Source organism: Lissotriton helveticus, chromosome 4_1, assembly GCF_964261635.1.
Source record: "Lissotriton helveticus chromosome 4_1, aLisHel1.1, whole genome shotgun sequence".
In the NCBI taxonomy this organism is placed as follows: domain Eukaryota; kingdom Metazoa; phylum Chordata; class Amphibia; order Caudata; family Salamandridae; genus Lissotriton; species Lissotriton helveticus.
Genome location: NC_136063.1, coordinates 617,228,876 through 617,236,893, shown reverse-complemented (window position 1 = coordinate 617,236,893; position 8,018 = coordinate 617,228,876).

Here is an 8,018-nt window from a genome sequence, read left to right as displayed (position 1 = left end):
CTTAGTCAATAATTTCCTGTAAAAGCGCCTTTATCTTATCGGATATTATGATTGCATTGAGTTAATACTGTAAGAGAAACGCTTAGAAAACATAAAAGAAGTAGGTACAATGACTGGTTGCTCTGGAATGGCCTTTCATCCAACAAGCATCTGCTCATAACAAGGGTGATTCTGGACTGACAATGCCAGTTAAGTATCACTCTTCAACATGTACCAGGTATGTTTTCCATGGATTCGAGCTGCAAGTGGCAAGGTTGTTATGGGCTCTAAAGCAAGCAAAGGAAATGAGCCACCTAATGACATGGGTGGTAAAAGCCAACACTAATGCTCAGTTACTTACTGGTAATCTTCATTACTCCGAGTATTGTCTTCCTCGCCACATGAGTTATAAAGTGAGCTTCAGCTCCACCCCAGAACCCTCCCAAAAAAAATAAGCAACCCTTGCCTCCCATCCCTCCCCAACATGGCCGACGACCCAATATAAGGGGAGGGTCGGCCCACCCGATTTCCTGTAGAACTACCAAGCCCCAAGAACCAATGAAGCTGATAGAAAAACAGGGAGGAAGGGGTGGGAACTCATGTGGCGAGGAACACAATACTCGGAGTAATAAAGATTACCGTTAAGTAACTGGGGCATTACCTCCTCGTAAGTTTTATTCACCACCAGAGTTACAAAGTGAGCACATACCCAAGCCCAGCAGCTTCATGGAAACTCACAAGAAACCACAGACAACGAGATGATGCAATACAGCAGGTTTAATTAAAAAACTAAAACAATTGGAAAACAACCAAGAAGCCGGAAGAACCAGCCCAAAGACCCGCCTCAGTAAACTCCCCAGCAGAAGGACCACCCAACACCACCCGGTAGTGGTCCATGAACATGTGAGGACTAAGGAACACCTCTCTTGACACGGGTGTCTTTCCAGATAAATGGAAACATGCAACACATCTCCCTTTGAGAGAAAAAAACAAATGGTGACCCAGGAGACCTCAGCAACCTTAGACCCCTCTCTCTGCTCCCCGCACCAGGTAAAATGTTGGAGAAGTTGGTCCAGCGCCAACTGACCAACTATATTGAGAGGAATGGCGCCCTGCATGATACACAATCTGGTTTCCGGGCGGGGTTCAGCACGGAGACCACTCTCCTTGAGGTGACAGAGTTGGTAAGATGGTTGATGGACTCAGGGGCATCAGCATTGCGGGTGCTCCTGGATCCGTCTGCTGCATTCGACACTGTTGATCATACCATACTGGTACACAGACTAGAAAGAGTGGGCTTTGGGGGAAAGTGCTGACCTGGTTGATATCCTATCTAAGTGGGCGCACCCAGAGAGTCACCCTACAACCATTTTAATCTAATCCGAAACATCTTTGGTGCGGTGTCCCTCAGGGTTCAGCTCTGAGCCCTTTACTTTTTAACCTCTATCTTGCTCTGCTTTTTTCCCTGATTGCCAACTGGGGAGTGAAAGCGATTTCCTACGCCGATGACACCCAGTTGGTTTTCCCTTTTCAGGAGCGGACGGTAGATGCTTTCAAGAACTTCAAAGGGTGTCTGCGAGTTATAGCACTAAGGATGAACACTAATGCAGGGAAGACAGAAGTTTTGCACTTTGGTAAGGGCCCAGTGCCAGATAGAGATCTGTGGTGGCCATCAGATATGGGTCCACCGCCGTCCCCTGCCACACATATTCGGTATTTAGGTGTGGGAGGCTGGCCTCTTTTTTTTCGGCCCAAATACAGCAGGTCTCTGCAATATGTTTAAGTATACTAAAAAATCTCCAGAAAATGTTACACTTCCTACTGGAAGACTGCCGCAAATCCGTAATCCATGCCACAGTTACATCCAGGCTAGACTACGCAAATGGCTTATATCTTGGCCTCCCCAAATACTCTATTTGATGCCTCCAGATGGTACAGAATGCGGCTGCGAGACTGGTCAGACGCATCCTGTTTCGACACCATGTCTCTCCACATCTACATGAACTCCTCTGGCTCCCAGTAGAGAAAATAATTAAATTTAAGGCCCCCACTTAATCGAGGGGTAGAACCATTTGGTTGCTCGGGCTGTAGCTATGGAAAAACAACAGTTGATGGACAGAATGCAGAACAATGTCATACCCCAGTACAGAGATCTAAACCCATCGTTTTTTTGCTCACCATGCCATTCCAGTTTGAACCCAGCCAAATGCAAATCAGTCTTTACCCTGTGCCCCATTGGAACAATCCAGCTTGAACTGCGAAGCCAAGTCCTCCCTGGACTGGAAAGAAGCATCCAAGGACCGGTTTCGGGCTTTCAGCCCTCATCAGCCTGGATAGCTTGATTTCAGTGGCATGGAGAGCACGGGACTCAAGTCTGAGCATACCCTTCCCTCTCGGGGTGACAAATGCAAAAACAACAGTTGATGAACAGAATGCAGAACAATGTCATACATTCACCCCAGTACAGAGATCTGTACCTAAATCCATCGTTTTTTTGCTCTCCATGCCATTCCAGTTTGAACCCAGCCATATGCAAATCAGTCTTGACCCTGTGCCCCATGAGAACAGTCCAGCCCGAACTGCCAAGCCAGGTCCTCCCTGGACTGGAAACAAGCATCCAAAGACCAGTTTCGGGCTTTCAGCCCTCATCAGCCTGGATAGCTTGATTCCAGTGGCATAGAGAGCAAGGGACTCACGTCTGAGCATACCCGTCCCACTCGGGGTGACAAATGCAAAAACAACAGTTGATGTCTTTGCTTATTATTGAGTGAACAGTGATACACCCACACATGAATGACGTACTACTACTAAACTAAAGTTATTAAGAGAGGTACGAGTGTCCACCGTAATAACCGGATATATGCTGTGCTTGCAGTTGCAATACAAACTACTGCTACTATTCATGGTAGTATTGGACAAATTTACAATTTCTTTTCCTTGCCTTCCCTACACTGGAACGGACGTGCGGGTGCGGTGTTACATGCTCTTCAAGGTAACACTTAGTTCATCCAGCGACCATCTACTCTCTCTAGATACACATGTGCTATCTAAGAGTCAGATAATACCATGCTCCAGGCATCCATCCATTCAAAGTATATGCACACATACAGTTTCTGTTTCACCCACCCAGGCTGTTGTCCTTCCACCCATCCTTGCTTCATCATTGACCCAGCCATGCACCATACCATATTCTTTCCTTCCCAGCCACCTCGGGGGCCAAGCAAACACATATCATTCTTCTTTGCCAGCCATCATAAAATTTCTAGTCCTTCCACACTTACTTACACCCTTGTTTCGCTTTTCGTTCATCCCATCCATCAAGTTCATCTAAGATCTTATTGGGATTCTTCTCACCAAAAACTTCACAGCTAAGTCGAAGTACATTTCGAGGAGGCTACTACCTGGTTGATTTGTAATACACCCGTGCAGAAAGCACACTATGCAGTCTTCAATCTCAATAAGTAAGGAATATATAGTTTACCTCTTCCCGCCACCACCGTGCGAACCCTCACAGGAACGTCCGCCGGCACTTCCACCGCATCCTCCCCAGAGTCCTCGTCCAACACCACCACCTCCGCGCTGGCCCTCCACCAGATGTTACACCTACAAAGTACATTTAAGAATGTTAGAAATACACCACTCACTACTATATAATATTTGGTCTAGGAGGAATAAAGAAATTTAAAAAAAACGAAATACAATGTAATAATTTGTAACTGTATACTCTACAGTAAAAATGTCCCTTTTTCCAGGGAAGGCTGTTGTCTTGCTGCACTTTTTGGCACAACTGATGAATGCTTGCTTTTTATTTTTAACACACAACACTTTTTCTCCTAACAGAAGCTTGACTTCTAAGAACACGATCAGGGTCAAGCTCAAGTTCAAACCAGGTGAGAGCTCAGCTCGACCACAAGAAATGTGTCCAATTAATCGTTAGCACTAAGCACTTTTCCATTTTCAGTTAAACGTTTACTTTTATGACAAAGTTGATTTTAATAAATGTGTTTAGTTTTAATAAAGCTTTTAAACTTAAATAGACTCTGTGGTTTTTGGTCCTCCAGACTAGAGTGGATGAGCTAAAGGTTTTGGAATTTTTGCAAGCATGAGTGCCTCTGACACTTCTCGACTGTGACTCCGTACTCTTGTCCTGCGTAGGATAATCTAATGATCTTTGGGGATCAATCATCGGTGACTTAGGGAGCTAAATGACTCTGCCACACTATCTAGTCAGTAAGGAGATTGGGGGTTCTTCAAAGTCTGATATCACTGAGGTATGTGGAAAGAAAGTCTACCTGCGCCTATTATAATTGATAAACAATGCACTATTTAGTGTTCATAGTTCGGTTTGTGCAGATTTGTCCCTGCAACAGTAGTAGAATGGATTGTCCTCCTATCCAAACCAAAAGTAAAGTAGTATCTTATTCTTTCTTGGTGGTCATTCACCTTTTTATTGTTGGCAATTGTCAAAGCATAAACATTTAGAAGACATGAAAAGACATTATGGACAATCCCAGAGGACTGTACTCAGTGCATAGAGCTATTGCTGACTAGAATGGGAGTCCAATGGAATTGACAAATGTGCAATCTTAGTTAGCTACACAGACAGACTAATAAGAATAATCTAGTAATACCACAGGGAGTCATAGTCGAGGCAGGATAAGAATTTAGATCCAGTCTACAAGAAGATCAAAGACGATTTAGAAAAAATCGAATGAGGAACGCTAGGAAAAAATAGGTACTCTTTATTCAAATTAAAACTTACTGGGGCCAGCAAAGGAGCCCTCGCCTGCCCGATCCTGGCCTGCATCCTCCTGAACAGCACCCTCCTCCTCCTCCTCCTGTGTCCTCTTGCCCTTGGGGGGAGCTGATGTACAACATGAAAGAAAGAAAGACCAGAAAACATGGATGAGATTTGTCAACCAAATCAAACATTTCAAAAGAACAATAACAAAATATTTTGGAGAAATAGCAAATAGATAGGTCAATATATCCCGTGGAATAGTTGTCTATCTCATGTGGTATACTACGTTATTCGTATTGCCTGATTTGCGGACCGTTGACTTTGAAAGTTCCTATGTAACTCAATAAACAGACTACTAAAAAGGTTTGCCTAGGCCTGGCAGGCAGCAGTCCGCAGCACGCGAAGTGACAGACAAAGTCCATCCTGCTTGCAGATCAGTGAATACTCAAACTATCAATCCACCGACCACCACCACTATTTCTTCTTATAGCCATGTGTCTAAAGGAAGGACTGGACTTCAGTCTGTTGGGGCTGATTTAGAAGTCCCTTGCGGCTCATTTTCCTCCATTGTTGCGTGACTTTTGTGACGCAGCGGCAGAACAAAAGAGTCGCCATGGTGCGGCGTATATATTAAAAAAAAACGCATATGGGAGATGCATCACGTTGTAAAGCCCTGCGCCATCAGGGGGCGTTCCGGCGCAAGGGTTCCTGCGCAGGAACGAATCCTAAAAGTGGCTGAGGGAAATCTACAAGATGTCAATCAGTCACTTTTAGGACAATGATGCGTGACTCAAACCCTGCGCCTGCTTGAAGCCGACGTACGGCTTGATGCAGCATTGGGGAGATAGGGCACCCCAGAGCATTGCTGGAGCTGCGCCATCGTTGGCACGCAACTCCAGCAATGCGCCGCCTTTACGGCACAGATGGGTAAGGCTTCTGTGACGTTTTGGGCCAATGGGTGGTGGTGGCATGGCGCACAATTACTGCCGACTCCCTGCTACTTTGCAGGGATGCGCCGGTAATTGAAAATATGACCCTTAGTGTCTAGCATTACGCAGTTCTTATCTTTACACTACACTCATACATAATTTCTCAGGCCAATGAAATGAACACAAAATACAAAACAAATAAGCATAGTAGCAAGCAAGGCTACTGAGAAGGAGAGCAGTGCACCTGAAATGCATAGAAGATTTTGAAATATAATTTACCTACAATGTAATCGGCAGCATTATTGCTCTTGGTAAAGAACAAAGATTTGCAAATAACAGAGCCGGATAAAACAGAGTAGTGATGAATAGCTACTACTACTCACCAAGCCCGGGGACCTCTACGCCGAGCGCGTCCAGCAAGTCCCGTTCCCGGTCCATGACATCCGTCCAGCGGTGGGTGGCCTGGTTATAGGTGCGCCGGACCCCAGAGAGCTTAAACATGGCCCGGCACACCTTCTCCCACCGCTTCCGCCGCTCCCGGATGCCATAGCCGGTTGCGATCTTGCCGCCTCCCAGGATGGTCTTGGGGAGGTGGCGCTGGACGTAGAAGATTAGTGCGCCCACCTCCTCCGTGCTAAAGATCTCCCGTGGCACCACTTGCTCCCCCCTCAAACGCCCGCACGGGAGCCGGGCACAGGGTGCGGGACCCTTCTCAGGGTGCTTCCCGGCTCCCTTTACCATGGTCTGGGCAGAAATAAAGTTAAATGATAAAGAAGAAATAGAATAGGGAAGAAGAAAAGAAAAGAGTTTAAAAAAGTAGTTTAAAATTAACTAAAAGTAGCAGAAAACACAAAAATATAGAGCTAGAAAAATAGAGGGATAGATAATAAGTAAAATAGATCAAATAAACTTCAAACAAGCAAAGGATGGCAGAGATTCAGAGAGGATACAGAAAGCATGCCCAGAACCGTAGCAATGAATGAGAAACAAGATGGCCGCGCCCATTCACGACCGCGTGGGTAAGTTCGCGCGACATTTTCCTCGCGATCACGCGCGAAATTGTACTAGCGAGCAGCACACTTTGCGAGATTACACATAGCGGCCGGAAACGGAATTACGTCACGCAAACAAAATGGCCGCGCCCGTGTACGACCGCGTGGGTAAGTTCGCAAACGTATCACTACCAGCGCCTTGCGAACATGCAAAAAATCACGCGAACATACACGCCGCAAAAAAAAAATAGTGTATTCGCACGCATTCGCGGCTTCCGAAATCGATCTCGCACGGATTTGCGCCCCGCAAATCGCGCGAAATTGCAGAAAAACGATTTTTGCTAAACTGAAAGCAATCACCAGGTGCAAAAGTTCAAACTTAACATTAGTAACCATTCACTCTAGTGCTTCCTGAGGGGCCCCTCCAGAGTTCAGTTGCCTATTTGCAACTATTCTATGACCCTGCTATGACCCAAACAGCAGGCTCATAGAATAGCTACAAGTAGACCATAAAGGTCCTGTGAAAAAAAATTGCACTGAAACAGAAAGCAAATTACAGATAAGGAAGGAAGCAGGTGCCAGCCAGACTGAAAGTTTCAAAATTACTGACACATTAATCACCCCCAAATTAATTCATGGCAGTTGAAGAAGGGCAGGTGTGCTTGCTTTCACTGCAACAGAAAGCAAATTACAGATAAGGAAGGAAGCAGGTGCCAGCCAGACTGGAAGTTTCAAAATCACTGACACATTAATCAACCCCAAATTAATTCATGGCAGTTGAAGCAGGGCAGGTGTGCTTGCTTTTTTTCACCCCCATAATCTACAGTGATAAACAAACCTAATGGGTGGCAGTGAGGATGTACCAGAGGGTGGCATGGGTGTACCAGAGGGTGGCAGTGGTGAAACAGAGGGTGCTGTGAACCTGTGATGATAAACCAGACGTAGAAACAACATAGTCGCGGCCGTTGCGAGCCGAAAAGTAAGTTCGCAATTGCGAAATGGTCCACAAATCCTCGCGAACGCGTGCCAACACAAAAAACATAAAAATCCGCAAATCCGCGAGAGTTCGCATATTTTTGCGGATTGCGAATCCGTAAATTCGCAAATTCGCGTACGCGAGATCCGCTAGATCCGCCCATGCTTACATTCCTTGTATGTCTCAGGAGGAGTTCACTCAGCTGAGTGGGAACATTAAAACTGGTTCTCCTTCTGACCCTCTGAAGCCAATGCAGTTTAGGGAGTCACTTCCTATTTTTCGGGCTCCGCTATGTCATATAGTTAACTCCTCCTTTTCCACTGCAACTGTTCCTATGCACTATGGAAACAGGCATGGGTATCCCCCATTCTTAAAAAACCTACCCTGGACCCAGCTAAGAA